Source organism: Chiloscyllium plagiosum, chromosome 31 (genome assembly GCF_004010195.1).
Source record: "Chiloscyllium plagiosum isolate BGI_BamShark_2017 chromosome 31, ASM401019v2, whole genome shotgun sequence".
Classification (NCBI taxonomy): Eukaryota; Metazoa; Chordata; class Chondrichthyes; order Orectolobiformes; family Hemiscylliidae; genus Chiloscyllium; species Chiloscyllium plagiosum.
Window position 1 is genome coordinate 21,836,669 of NC_057740.1, and position 15,950 is coordinate 21,852,618.

General features: G+C 39.8%; 1 long non-coding RNA gene across 1 annotated transcript in view; it reads right to left on the minus strand.

Annotated features, from left to right (window-relative positions):
- Window positions 1–13,124, minus strand: part of LOC122565308 — a 22,927-nt gene extending 9,803 nt beyond the window's left edge. Inside the window, exons 1-2 of the long non-coding RNA XR_006316126.1 lie at window positions 12,939–13,124; window positions 1,682–1,869 (exon numbers count right to left, since the gene is read on the minus strand). This is a non-coding gene — a long non-coding RNA (uncharacterized LOC122565308). The remainder of the gene's footprint in view (window positions 1–1,681; window positions 1,870–12,938) is intronic.
- Between the last annotated feature and the right edge of the window lie 2,826 nt (window positions 13,125–15,950).

Sequence of the window (15,950 nt, forward strand, 5' to 3'; positions counted from 1 at the left end):
AGGATAAATAGGCAAAGTATTTTCCCTGGGGTTGGGGAATCCAGAACTGGAGGGCATAGGTTTAGGGTAAGGGGAAAGATATAAAAAAAGAGACCTAAGGGGCAACCTTTTCACACAGAAGGTGGTGCATGTATGGAATGAGCTGCCAGAGGATGTGGTGGAGGCTAGTACAATTGCAACATTTAAGAGGCATTTGGATGGGTATATGAATAGGAAGGGTTTGGAGGGATATGGGCCGGGTGCTGGCAGGTGGGACTAGATTGGGTTGGAATATCTGGTCAGCATGGACGGGTTGGACCGAAGGGTTTGTTTCCATGCTGTACATCTCTGACTCTTAAACACATGGGGAAGGAATCGGTGCTGGGGAAAATACCTTTTGGAAGTGACTGAAGAAGATATTTTAGGTTTTCCAAAGTGTAAGCTGGATAAAGTTATGAGTCATTCAAGAACAGGGAATCTGACAACACCATAACAAACAATGGGTTAGGAGAGGTGACAAGGCTCGGTGACAGAACAAATATGAATGTATCTCTGTATCATGGCATCGAGGGGAAAATGAGTTTCAGGCAGAGATCAATGTAGTATTCCAGGGATAACTAAGCAAGGGAGAGAAGGGAAGCAATTGAGATGTATTGGACTCATTCTGGAAATCATGGCTGGCACCATATGTGTATAGTCGCACAGAGCCAGGTTACAGAGGAGAGACTTTGAAGGAGGCTGGAATTGTCAATTATTTAAGAAACAATAATATTGAGGTGGTGTGGTGAAGGAGATCATCATCATAGGGAAGGGTGCTTTCTGACTTTATGAAGGGCTGTTTGGTGTGGTAAGAAGGTAAGATGCTGGATTGCAGGGATTTGTAAAGGAATTTGAAAATATTTTGAACATTCAGACAAAAACAGTGTTTCAGGTAGGTCTTGACTGTCTAGAGGTCATTCCATAAGATTTTAGAAATAAACAATAAATCGCACAATCTTCGCACAAACTATAAACAATAAAAGCAAGTGGGTGCATTCATGTTTGAAATAAAATAAAACCATATAGTTTTATAATTAATTAACAGATGAACAATAGTAATTCCAAGAATTGCAACAACAATTGTGTTATGATGACAATGTGATAAATGTGTTGGTAATACATCTACGGTGATAATGTGATCTATGTAAATTATCATAATAGTATTAATATCTTCAATAGCATTCAATATGAAACGTGTGATGGTATTAAGTACTTTTTTTTGTATCCAGAAGTGTTATCTCACATAACTGACTGGCGTTTCCCACCACCAAATCACCTCCGGGTATGAAGTGCTTATGTGACAGTGTTAAAATGATACACATGATGATAATAAGATAAATGCTTATAATTTGCTTCTATTTTGTTTATAACACCAATTTGTTATGTGATTGTATCACAAGTGAGATATCACATGAGAACATTTTTAATGTAATACAAATAATGGAGTTAAACTTATACACATGATGATGATGGTAATGCAGTATATGTCACTTTGTTAAGTGATGCATATGCTGGTAATCTGATAGATATGTTCATCATGATGTGGTTGTTTGGTGGGGACAATGTCATGGTGGTCACGCGTTAAGACAGTATTATTTGTCCTAAGTACTCAGCTCAGAAAATGCACATTATAAATAATTTGAAAACTCAGACTGTACAGTACCAGGTGGAAGACTTTCCTTCTCTCTTTCGGTATAAGACTTGAGCCACCTATTATAAGTTGCTCTGCTGTTGAGGTTTGTTATTCCTGTATAACACATCTGCCCAGGAGCCCTTTCTGTTGCTTTCCAGTAAACAGAATTTTTAATAATAGGTGTAGATTTTACTGTCACATGTGTAGTCTGTAAGTCTCTGAAATGAAAAAAAATCAAGTCTGAGAGGAAGAAACATGGGAACCAAATGGATTTTAAAAGTTTTAAACTGACAATATAACAAGAATCTTATATTCTTGTGAAGAATAGTTTGAAATTATTCAAAATCTTTCCTTTTAATTGGGGCTCCAATAGTTAATAACATCAGTTAGCAGATCTCTAGAGAACAACATTTCAATCTACTTTTTCCTTTCATTACAATTGCCATAGATTTTAAAAATAAAATTGGTCTCAGTCAGAAATTCAGTTGGCAAAGATGATTATAGATTAGAAATAATGATAATTTACTAATGAATTCTCGGTGACTGATCTTTGAGGAGTCCTATTCTCTCCCTAGTTACCCTTTTGTCCTAAATGTATTTGTAAAAGCCCTTTGGATTCTCCTTAATTCTATTTGCCAAAGCTATCTCATGTCCCCTTTTTGCCCTCCTGATTTCCCACTTAAGTATACTCCTACTGCCTTTATACTCTTCTAAGGATTCACTCGGATTTCCATGAAAGGAAAAAGTAGATTGAAATGTTGTTCTCTAGAGATCTGCTAACTGATGTTATTAACTATTGGAGCCCCAACTAAAAGGAAAGATTTTGAATAATTTCAAACTATTCTTCACAAGAATATAAGATTCTTGTTATATTGTCAGTTTAAAACTTTTAAAATCTGCTGTCTATACCTGACATATGCTTCCTTTTTTTCTTAACCAAAACGTCAATTTCTTGAGTCATCCAGCATTCCCTACAACTAATAGCCTTTCCTTTTACCCGAACAACAGGAATATACCATCACTGGACTCTCATTATCTCCTTTCTGAAGGCTTCCCATTTTCCAGCCATCCCTTTACCTGCGAATATCTGCCCTCAATCAGCTTTCGAAAGTTCTTGCCTAATACCGTCAAAATTAGCCTTCTTCCAACATAGAACTTAAACTGTTAGATCTGGACTATCCTTTTCCATCACTATTTTAAAACTAACAGAATTAGGGTAGCTGGCTCCAAAGTGCTCCCCCACTGACACCTCAGTCACCTGCCCTGCTTTATTTCCCAAGTGTAGGTCAGGTTTTACACCTTCTCTAGTAGGTGCATCCACATACTGATTCAGAAAATTTTCTTGTACACTCTTAACAATTTCCTCTCCGTGTAATCCTTATGGCGGTCCCAGTCTATATTTGGAAAGTTAAAATCCCCTACCATAACCACCGTATTATTCTTACAGATAACTGAAATCTCCTCACAAATTTGTTTCTCAATTTCCCACTGACGATTCCGGTGTCTATAATACAATAAGAAGATCAGCAAGAGGGCCTTTGTGTGGAGCCGCAGGAAGTGGGAGAGATATTAATGAGTATTTTGCATCAGTGTTTACTGTGAAGAAGGACATGGAAGGTATACAATGTGGGGAAATAGACGTTGACATCTTGAAAAATGTCCATATTACAGAGAACGAACTGCTGGATGCCTTGAAATGCATAAAACTGGATAAATCCTCAGGACCTGATTAGGCGTACCCTAGAACTATGTGGGAAGCTAAGGAAGTGATTGCTGGGCCCCTTGTTGAGATAGTTAGAGTCATAGAGATGTACAGCATAGAAACAGACCCTTCGGCCCAACCCGTCCACGCTGACCAGATATTCCAACCCAATCTAGTCCCACCTGCCAGCACCCGGCCCATATCCCTCCAAACCCTTCCTATTCGTATACCCATCCAAATGCCTTTTAAATGTTGCAATTGCACTGGCCTCCACCACTTCCTCTGGCAGCTCATTCCATACACATACCACCCTCTTTGTGAAAAGGTTGCCCCTTAGGTCTCTTTTTTTATATCTTTCCCCTTACCCTAAACCTATGCCCTCCAGTTCTGGATTCCCCAACCCCAGGGAAAATACTTTGCCTATTTATCCTATCCATGCCCCTCATAATTTTTTTAAACCTTGATAAGGTCACCCCTCAGCTTCCAACGCTCCAGGGAAAACAGCCCCAGCCTGTTCAGCCTCTCCCTATAGCTCAAATCCTCCAACCCTGGCAACATCCTTGTAAATCTTTTCACAACATCTTTCCGATAGGCAGGAGACCAGAATTGCAGTTGTATCATCAATAGTCACAGGTGAGGTGCCAGAAGACCGGAGATTGGCTGAAGTGGTACCATTTTAAGAAAGGTAGTTAAGGACAAGTCAGGGAACTATAGACTAGCGAACCTGACATTGGTGGTGGGAGGGAATCCTGAGGGACACATTTTGGAAAGGCAAGGACTGATTAGGGATAGTTAGCATGGCTTTGTGCACGGGAAATCATATCTCACTAACTTAATTGAGTTTTATGAAAAAATAACAAACAGAATTGACGAGGGCAGAGCATGGACATGATCTATTTGGACTAAGGAGTGGCAGATGGAGTTTAATTTTGAGAAATGCGAGGTGATGCATTTTGGAAAAACAAATCTTAGCAGAATTTATACACTTAATAGTAAGGTCATAGAGAGTGTTGCTCAACAAAGAGATCTTGAAGTGCAGGTTCATAGCTCCTTGAAAGTAGAGTCGCTGTAGATAGGATAGTAAAGAAGGCGATTGGTATGCTTTCCTTTATTGGTCAGAGTATTGCGTACAGGAGTTGGGATGTCATGTTTCGGCTGTACAGGACATTGGTTAGGCCACTGTTGGAATATTGCGTGCAATTCTGGTCTCCTTCCTGTTGGAAGGATGCTGTGAAACTTGAAAGGGTTCAGAGAAGATTTACAAGGATGTTGCCAGGAGTTGTTGGAGGAGTTGAGCTATAAGGTGAAGCTGAATAGGCTGGGACTGTTTTCCCTGGAGCGTCTGAGGCTGAGGGGTGACCTTATAGAAGTTTATAAAATAATGAGGGGCATGGATAGGATAAATAGAAAAGGTATTTTCCCTGGGGTGTGGAAGTCCAGAACTAAAGGGCATAGGTTTAGGGTGAGAGTGGAAAGATATAAAAGCGATCTAAGGGGCAACGTTTTCAAACACAGGGTGATTCATGTATGGAATGAGCTGCCAGAGGAAGTGGAGGCTAGTACAATTGCAACATTTAATGGGCATCTGGATGGCTATACGAATGGGAAGGGTTTAGAGGGATTTGGCCCGGGTGCTGGCAGGTGGGACTAGATTGGGTTGGGATATCTGGTCGGCATGGATGAGTTAAACCGAAGTGTCTGTTTCCATGTTGTACATCTCTATGACTTTATGACTGACTGTGTGGAATTTGCATGTTCTCCTCATGTCTACGTGTAGTTCCTCTGGGTGCTGTGGTTTCCTCCCACTGTCTAAAGATGTGCAAGTTAGGTGGGCTGGCCATAGGAAATGCAGGGTTACAGGGATAGGGTAGGGGGTGGGTCTAGGTAGGATGCTCTTTAGAGGAGTGGTGTGGACTTGATGGACTGAATGGCCTGCTTCCGCACTGTCAGGATTCTATGCAAATAACCTAATTGTTATCTTAATATCAACTCATCCCCCAATACTACTGAATGATCCTCTATATGAAAATTCAGTATCAATGATCTCAATGTTGTCTCTGCTATCTGCATTTCTACTCTTAAAGATCTAGAAGGGAGATTTTCTGCTGGGCATCAACTGGAAATTACACTGACTATGTTCTCATGATGTCAACACAATGCGACAGTCCAAAATGGTTTGAATTTTGGGATGCCATAACAAATGCACATCAAGCTATAGACTGTCTGGGGGCATTTCAGTACAGCCATTATCTGCAGCAGCCAAGTGCTGTGAGTGGATGGAATAGAAGATGGTCCTTTACTGTTAATGAAGTCATGTTCTCTTATAAAGTATCAGTTGGGCATCTCAATACTTGGATCAAATGGAACTAGCATGCACTTTGCAATTATAATGTGAAGGTGCCTGAGCTGGACTGGGGTGGACAACGTTAAAAATCACATGACACCAGGTTATAGTCCAACAAGTTTATTTGTAAGTACACGCTTTTGGAGCGCTGCTCCTTCATCAGGTAGCTAGTGGAGTAGGATTATAGGACAAAGAATTTATCGCAAAAATTCATGCATCAATTGTAAGAATAAGACCATGAATTGAATGTTTAAACAGACTCCCATCTTACTTATTTTGGGCCAGTATGTGAGCAAACCAATCAAAGTCCTGGCTGAAAATTGGCTCAGGTGGGCAAATGGTTATAAAAAGTCCATTCCAGGTTTTGCTCTGCTGATCACCCATTTTCCAATGAGAAGCTTGCGTTAGAAAATCACGTTAGTTTCATGTATCTATACTCTGGGGTGTTGCCCTACACTGGCACTGACGCACAGATTTTTAATTTTTATTCTTGTTTTCAAATCATTCAAAAGCCTCATTTCTCCTTAGCTCTATAACGTCCTGCAGCCCTACAAGCCGTAAGGATAGAATAGAATAGAAATTTATGGTCATTTATATTTTTACATGAAAAATACAGTGAAAAGTTTTATAATTCGCCCCACCGCAGCACCTACATCAATGACAGAAGTCACATAATGAAAAAAGAAATATTAATTCAAAGTTCATCACAGCTCAATTAATGGCTTCTGGGTTTGGGGAAAGCCAATTAAGGAACGATAGAATACCCTGAAGATGAGATCGCCATCCCAGGTCAAGGTGGTCACGCCGGCTGCTGGAACACTGAGCCGGAAACCTCCACCAAAGAAGACCACCACGCCAGGCCGCCTCTTCTGGATGAGACTGCCTGCTAGGCCACTGGAATAACTGAAAGCTGAACACGAAGAAGGCCTCCATATGGGGAAGAGGCCTCCACACCAGGATAGCACCGCGCCCATGCTGTGCTGAGACCGCCCTCTCACCTCCTTCAGGTGCCCAGGCCCTGCTGCGGATCCCGAGCCTTGGCCTAGCCTGTGAATCTGGGCTGGGGGTGGGGGAGGGGTCAGCCTGAGACCTGCTCGTCACTCACCAGGAGACCCCCTGAGCTGGGTTGGAGCCTCATCTGCCTCATCTTGGTATTGCCACCACTGCTGCCTTGGCAGGAGCCCTCCTCCCTCACCTGCCACTCTCCAGACCCAAAAAAGAAATAAATTAAGAAAGAAAAGGAAACAAAGTGAAAAGAAGGGAAAAAAGAGGAAGAAAGCCGATGGGAGCAGACAATGCCCGAGCTCAGCCCACCTTCTCCACCACCATCTTTACCAATGATCTCTGCACTCCAATTTTGATACCTTGTGCAGCTGATTCTCATCAGACCAACAGAGGCTAATGTCCAGTTGCCTAGGTCCCAATCTCAGGAATTTCTTCCTTAAGCCTCTCTGATTCTATGTTATTGAAATCCTTCTAAGATTAACCTTAAAACTTACACCTTTGTCCAATTGTTTAGTAATCTCTTCACCCCAACACATTTTGTTTGATACTGCTCCCATGAAGCACTATGGGACATTCTGCTGCTTTAAAGGAACTATATTGAAGCTAATTGTCATTATTGGATACCTCTGTTTATTCACTCTGGGGAGATGCATTCAATTAATGATATTTAACGATGTGTTTTTCTAAAATATAATACCATGTATTTCTTTGCACTGCACTGCACCTGACATCTACTTATTAATGCTGCTAACTTGTTTAAGTTGTTTAATAATTTCCTGCATTTTTCCTTCATCTGTATTCCCCTGGTTTGATCATGAAAGTTCAATAACATTCTTCTGCGTGACCCATGAAAAGTTAATTATATAAATGGGAAACAACAGAGGTGCACTCGCAGGTTTCAGGTGCACCTGCGTATCCATATTCCATCAGTTTGAACAGAACAGAGCTTTTGTGCTCTTTGCTTTCTATCTTCCAGAGACCTCTTCATACTTGGAAATGCATTCTCTTCAACATCAGGGCACACATTCCTACCTTCACTGCCTGAGCAGTACTCTAGCTTCATTTACAATGCAACAAGTACAATCCACTTCCATTGCATGGATTTCAAAATAATGTTTTGGTTTCAAAACATGTATCCTCCCATATGCCTTAATCTTGGCAATTTGGCACATAAGAGATACAATGTAATTTTTTTTTTGAAAATCCACTTATGCCCTTGAGCTTCAAACACTTAGTACAGGTGTGTTCACTCTGGATTACCTTGTGTCCATCAGCTGTCACATGCTGCAGCAGCAACACATCACCCATCCTGCTATCCCTATCGTATTGATTTAATTTGTAAATTAATCACTCTAGATTCCCTATTCTTTAAGCTTTACTGTTATGATATAGTTTTAGTAAAAAAAACCCAGCTCTATCAATTTTATAAGCAAAAGTGAGGATTGCAGATGCTGGAAATCAGAGTTTAGATCAGAGTGGTGCTGGAAAAGCACAGCAGGTCAGACAGCATCTGAAGAACAGGAAAATCGACGTTTCGGGCAAAAGCCCTTCCTGATGAAGGGCTTTTGCCCGAAACGTCGATTTTCCTGATCCTCGGATGCTGTCTGACCTGCTGTGCTTTTTCCAACACCACTCTATCAATTTTATATTTAGCAGCTATTTTTAAGAGACAAGAAAAGCACTGGACATCTAAAGAAGTTATGTTCACTTTAAACACGAGGAATATTCCCCACTTCTTTGCATTCTGTTCTATTACCCTGATGTACTTATATAAGGTGTGATTTGTTTGGTTGGCATGCAAAACAATAATTTTTACTCTACCTTGGTGCATGTGATAATAATAAACCAAATCAAATCGTGCCATATTATGCCATTGCCAATAATTTAATCAGTTCAGGTTGTTGATGAAATTATTCTGCCACTGGCCTTTCTCCAGGTCAGCCTCTTGATCTATGCCCTTTATCCTTTCCCACTCATTTTTCATTCTGGAGCAATTCATTCTTATGGTAAACCGAAAACATTTTTCTTCTCCATTTGCACTGAATTTCCACTTGAACCAAATTTCCAGCCACTGACTCGAGCTCTATCCCATTCAGTAGAACTCTCCTTCACATGGACCATGCACCTTATACTATAACAAATCTATGAATGGAAATGCAAAAAAGAATAGCAACCTCAACACTGGTTCCTGAGGAAACTGTAAACTTTGCCCCGAGATTGAAAAATAACTGCTTGTTGCTGTTTCTCTGGCTTCTTTTCCTTAACCAATTTTGTAAATTTGTGATATCTAATCAAATGTCTTTTGAAGGTCCACATACAGAAAATCAATCCGACTATCTTTGTTAACCATCTCCATTAATTCGTCAAAAAAACTCTATCAAGTTGGTCGATATCTGACTTCTGAAGGTTCAGTAAAGTAATATGTATATTAAATTACTTTAGGTCAATAAGACCAAAGGAGCAGAAATTAGGCCATTTGGCCCATCGGATCTGCTCCGCCATTTGATCACGGCTGATAGGTTTCTCAACCCCATTTTCCTGCTTTCTCCCATAACCATCTATGGAATTCATTGCCACAGAAGACTGTGGAGGCCAGTCATTGAGTATATTTAAGTTCAATTTAGCAAATATATTTGATTCAAAATTCCAGCTCTTAATTTTTGCCTCTTTGTCTGATTCATGAGGATAAGAAATAGGAACAGGGGTAGGCTATTTGGCTGCTCAGGTCATTTCACTATTCCAAAATGTTTTGATCAATATGATTGTTGCCTTAGGCAATGTCATTAAGTTATGGTGTTATGTTACTGTACATTATGAGAATGAGATACTTACTTGGTCTTTTGGAATCATCCATGAAGTATAAAAGATCAAAAGAAAACATGGGAGTGGTAAAGTTTGAAAAGAACAGTGCAACCAATACGGGAAAATGTGACACTTCCTGAGCTATTTTATTTTATAGGTGGGGTGTGACATTAACACATTTGGGAAGCCACTTTGAAAGCAACATTATTGCTTCAGCTGTGTTGCTAGTGGTCAAAATAACGAGCTGAAGCATTCAATACAAGGATCTATTATGCCATTGCCAATATTTTAGTCAGTTCTGAAGGAACATATTCATGCCAACAAAGATGTGGCTGTGCAAGACTTATAAAAAGCTATTTTTTAAAAAAATGCTTAGGGTTAAGACATGTGTTATGTATTATAAAGTTTCAAATTTTACTGTAAACTATTTACTTATGGTTTGTAAGGATTGTGCAACATAAAATATGATAATAGATTCAATGAAGGCAAAAGCATGCTTTGTTTATGAAAAATAATCCTTCTGTTTTTAATAAATGATTATTCTGTGGCTGTAAATATTAGAGGTAATTTTTCCAAGCATCTGTTTAAACAGAAATTCAACCAATTAGTAATATCCAAAATAGTCACCACAGCCTCTAAATCATCCTAAAATTTCACTAAAATTCCCAATATTCGTTGTAGTCATTATTCATAGAGAAAAAGAGGTTGCCACAGCAAGTTAATTCATTCTAGTGGTGTGGCACAATTGGTATTTGTATTCAAATCAGGTTACCTGTTTTGGCACAAATATAATTCATCCTCCCTTTCAGTTCTGCAGACCTCAGGTATAATTTGTACTGCTCCGCATTCACTCTAAGGCAGTATTGCCATCACAGTGGCAGAAATGGGTACTACAGATGCTGGAGATTAGAGTCAAGATTAGTGTGGTGCTGGAAAAGTACAGTGGGTCAGACAGCATCCGAGGAGCAGGAAGATCGATGTTTCAGGCAAAAGCCCTTTCCTGATGAAGGCCTTTTGTCTGAAACATCAATTTTTCCTGTTCCTCGGATGCTCCTGACCTGCTGTGCTTTTCCAGCACCACTCTAATCTTGATACTGATTGCCATCACAGTGTCTGGTTCAAAGTAGAGTAGGTTTATATGTTTTTGAAAACACATCATAGATCTGAAAATGTATCCGTAAACACAATACTTTCCTTGAGACTGACATTGTTTGAATTGACACCCAGCTTTGCCAAAGTATCAACAGAACCCTGTTTAAATTGTACATGCAGCAATTGATTGGAGAAATTCCTTATGAAATATGGGGCAATACATTTTGATTTTTAAAAAAAACTTATTCCAATTGGTTTCTGTTAGCATTACTAATTTTCTTATCCTAAAATGTTGGTGTTGGAACTGAATAATTTGTGATTAATTTTCAATCACTGCAGACTTCAAGAGAGAAGCTAGTTAAGGTCAACATGCAAGCATTGTGTATTATTTCCATCGGCCTTGTTTATCTAACGTTTTCTTAAATATCTAACGATATTCAGCTCCTCCACTATTGTCAGTGATAGTGAATTTCACGTTCTCCACACTACAAAAGTAAAGTCGCCATAGTCTTATCAAAGCAGAGGGCTGCTCCCTCATCAGAAAGAGGTGACTGGTGGTAAGTTTAACCCAATGTTCACCTCATCAAGGTGAAGGGAGAGGTTGAGAAGAGGAGTCATAGATCATAGAGATGTACAGCATGGAAACAGGCCCTTCGATCCAACCCGTCCATGCCGACGAGATATCCCAACCCAATCTAGTCCCACCTGTCAGCACCTGGCCCATACCCCTCCAAATCCTTCCTATTCATATACCCATCCAAATGCCTTTTAAATGTTGCAATTGCACTAGCCTCCACCACTTCCTCTGGCAGCTCATTCCAGACATGTACCAACCACTGTGTGAAAAAGTTGCCCCTCAGGTCTCTTTTATATCTTTTCCCCTCTCACCCTAAACCTATGCCCTCTAGTTCTGGACTCCCCCACCCCAGGTAAAAGATTTTGTCTATTTATCCTATCCCTGCCCCTCATAATTTTATAAACCTCTACAAGGTCACCCCTCAACCTCCAACGCCACAGGGAAACTCGCCCCAGCCTATTCAACCTCTCCCTATAGCTCAAATCCTCCTTGCTAATATTTTCTGAACCCTTACAAGTTTCACAACATCCTTGTGATAGGAAGGAGACCAGAATTGCACACAATATTCCAACAGTGATCTAACCAATATCCTGTACAGCCGCAATATGACCTCCCAACTCCGATACTCAATACTCCGACCAATAAAGAAAAACATACCAAAAGTCGCCTTCACTATCCTATCTACCTGCAATTCTACTTATAGCATTTCAGTAGTATTATGGCAAGGCTTTGGTTGGTTGTTTGTATACCGATATTTTCAATTATATGCGTGGTTTCACAATGTGCAAAAATTGGTTAATTGACAAACATCATAATATCTTTCAAACAGAACAGATACAGTAGCTGGGATATTCATGGACCTCGTGACATTTTTTTGATAATGTGCCACACAAGAGATTTCTAGAAAAACATTAAGGAGAATGGAATTAACTGGAGAATATCAAACAGGAGAATACCAAACTGGATTAAAGTTGGTTAGAAGAGAGGAAAGGGTAGGAATTCAGGAAGATTTTCAGAATGATTGAATGTGGTAATGGTTCCACTTTGCAATGGTTTGTCTTCAGTATATATTGTCTATCAGCCCACAGAAAGTGGTTCAAATATTTGCAGATGAAAGCAAAGTTAGGAATAAAAGTTAATTCTTTAAAATAATTAAAAGAAACTGTGAAATGATAGTAGTAGACTAAATTGTAGTCATTGAAACTCAGTGCCAGTAATTGTTTTTTTTTAAAAGTTGTCCATGGGATGTGAGTATCATTGACAAAGGGCTGGCGAATTGTCTGCTTCAATTTCTGCAGTCCATCTGATATAAGCATTCAGAGTGATGTAAAGGAGGTTCCAGGGTTTTAACCCAGTGACTGTGAAAGAATGGCAAATTGTGAGGTGATGCATCATGGAGAAAAATTACATCAATAATTGTACTCTGACTGGAAGCCTTGGTGCTGCAGCAGAGCAAGGGACTGATGGAAGTCGTGAGATTCACAGTGAATGAAAGGCAGCCATCAGGTTGATAATACTGGTAAAAAGAAAGATAATAGAGTTTTCAAGGGATATTGAATATCAAATTAGCAGCTGTAACACTTCCTGGGGAGATCAGTCACAGGCAAATGTTCCCAGAAACTGACTCTTTTGGTGTTACTCAAAAATGTGTTTGATATCTCACCTGAAATTACTTGCAGAGAATTTCCCCATGCGCTGTTTTACTTTTCATGGGTTCATTCATTCAATTCAATAACAACGAATTCAACAAGGAATGCTGTCTTACCTATCAGACGTCTGTGGAAATTTTTCTTCTAAGGTTCTTCGTGGAACATAAAGATTGTCATCTAGAGAATTCATTTTACAAAGCAAAGCAGATAATAGCTGTGGCTGCAATGGCGACATCTCTTATTTATAAATTGAAATGTTTTTCCGACTGGTTGCTATCAACAAGGCTCCTATGGCAACAGCTGTGAAAGTGTATCTTGCATTCCAGTATATCAAAAATAATGTAATGCTAACAGTTTCAGTCCACTTGTCCAACATAAAGTGTGCTTAAAAATTGACTGTTATGCACTTATTTATTTATTATTTATACCCTGGTATTGTTTTTAAGCATTGGAAAAAGGTGCAGAGGAGATTTAGCAGGATGTTGACTGGTATGGAGGGCTGAGGGACTTGGATCTGTTCTCATTGGAGAGAAGGAGGCTAAGAAGGGATTTAATAGAGACATACAAGATGATCAGAGGATTAGAGAGGGTGGACAGTGAGAGTCTTTTTCCTAGGATGATGATGTCTGATTGTATGAGGGGGCATAGCTGCAAATTGAGGGGTGATAGATTTAAGACCAATGTCAGAGGCAGGCTCTTTACTCAGAGTGGTAAGGGTGTGGAATGTCCTGCCTGCCAATGTAGTTAACTCAGCCACATTAGGGGCATTTAAATAGGCCTTGGGTAATCATATGGATGATGATGGGATAGTGTAGGGGGATGGGCTTAGATTAGTTCACAGGTCGATGCAACATCGAGGGCTGAAGGGCATGTTCTGAGCTGTATTGTTCTATGTGGCATACAAAGGTGTATTTTTGGCTATGCCAACTAGTTAAATTAATACATCATTTTTGCCATGATGGAAAGGCTCTCTATTGTGGTGTACATCCACATCTATGGGTAGAAGCTCTTGCCAGACCCTGAATGATATGGGCTATAGTGAGAAATCTGGGAAAGGTATGTAAGATGTGTGGCAAGGCCCTTCTCAATGTTAAGTCCAAAATGTCGCTTTTGCTAACCAAGTTCTGGATGTCAAGAAGAGATTCTCACTAGTGAGCAGTCAGAGAGGCCTATTAGCAGAAATTATTGCTCATTATCATCCTCACTATTTCTTGACTTGATGGTAATAGTAGAGTCTGGAATATGCCAGTCCATGAGGCTAGCAGATTATTTGAGCTCCTCAGCTCAGTTTTGAGTATCTATTATCTATCTATTTTGAGTATCTATTATCTATCTATTCACACCTTCAGGTGTGAACCAACTCCAGCAGTTTTGAGAATAGATTGTTAGAAGCTTAGGCTGTTCTCCTGAGAAGGGTAAGGGAAAAATCAATAGAGGTTTTCAAATGTACAAAGGATTTGGATGAGTAGATAGAGAGAAACTATTCATATTTGTAGATGGGTCACAAATCAATAAATTTAAAGTGATTGGCTAAAGTACTGAGCATGATGAAGAAAATATTTTTATTAAGCAATTGGTTATCTGGAACTTGCTTCAAAGGACGATGGCAGCAAACTCAATCTTAGCTTTCAAAGTAAGCCCCTGAATAGAAATCTTTGAAGGACTATGGTAAAAGGATATCCAGGGGGACTAAGTAAACTGATCTGGAGTGAACTGGTTTGAAGGGCCAAATGGCCTCCATCTGTGCTGCGAACAGTTAGAACTCTGTGGGTAATAAATACATTCCATGGACAGATTTTCAAAATTCACATAATTTTAAGGTGTAACTGGGGGAAAATGTTTGGAACAAGAGAAGTTGAAAATCTGTTTAATTGGTGTATTGAAGGGCCGCCTTCCAAATAATGGCCTGCATTTTCTCTTTCAAAATTAAGACAATGCAGAACAGACTTACCAAGATTTTGCCTTTGCTGAAGTGAGGGTGCATACATGAGGATCAGTGGTCGGCACAACATCGTGGGCTGAAGGGCCTTTTCTGTGCTGTACTGTTCTATATTCTATGATTCATCTATAAAGAGAGACTAGGAACGTTGGGGCTGTTTTCCTTAGAGCATGATGTAGGGGTGCTAGTATTGGACTGGGTTGGGCAAGGTAAAAGTCACATGACACCAGGTCATAGTTCAACGGGTTTATTTGAAAACACTGGCTTTTGGAGCACCGCTCCTTCATCAGGTGTTAGTGAGAGGAAGATCTTGAGGTAGTTGATAGCTTGCCAAGCTGCTGGGTTATCATGCACGATATTTGCTGCTAACCAACTACCTCATCCACAACCTGAGCTAGAGATCTTCATGACAACCTTAAAGGAAGATCTTACACACAGAATTTATAAGGAAACTATCAAAAGGTCATACAACTCATACAAACAAATTGAACACACGTAAGATGGCTCTTAAATCTTTAATCAGTTAGAGGAGAGGTGCAGGTTTCAATTGATTTAATATGCATATCACAGAAATTGTTTCAAGTCTCTGTCCTGAGACAACTTAAGGTGTTATCAATATAAAAGTCATGATTTGGAAGTGCTGGTGTTGGACTGAGGTGGACAAAGTTTAAAAATCACACAACACCAGGTCATATTCCAACAAGTTTATTTGGAAGCACTGGTTTTTGAATTGTTGCTTCTTCATCGGGTGGTTGGACTATAACCTGGTGTTGTGATTTTTAGCTCCATATAAAGGAGGTGACACCTCCAGTCAGATAATGTACTTCAGGCGTGAGGAGTCTGTCTGTGTCTTTTATTTCCAAAGTAGGAGTTTATAAGATGCCACATTGACTGATTGTGCTTTTTGAAGAAAATATAATGTATCTGCAAATGCAAAGTCACCCCACAGATTTGTGTGTGTGTATATGTGGCAGAAAGTTAATACAGGATTTGAGGTAATAAACCTCACCAGATGGTATCTAAACTAAAAGGGGGTAGAACCATTAAGACATCAAGTTCACTTCTGCCATCCTGACAGCAGTCTGTATACCACTCCATGCAGGTATGAAGAATGCCCTAGATGTGATTTATACTGCCACAAATACTCTACTCTAGATGAAATTCCTTGAGGCCCTATTCATCATGGCCG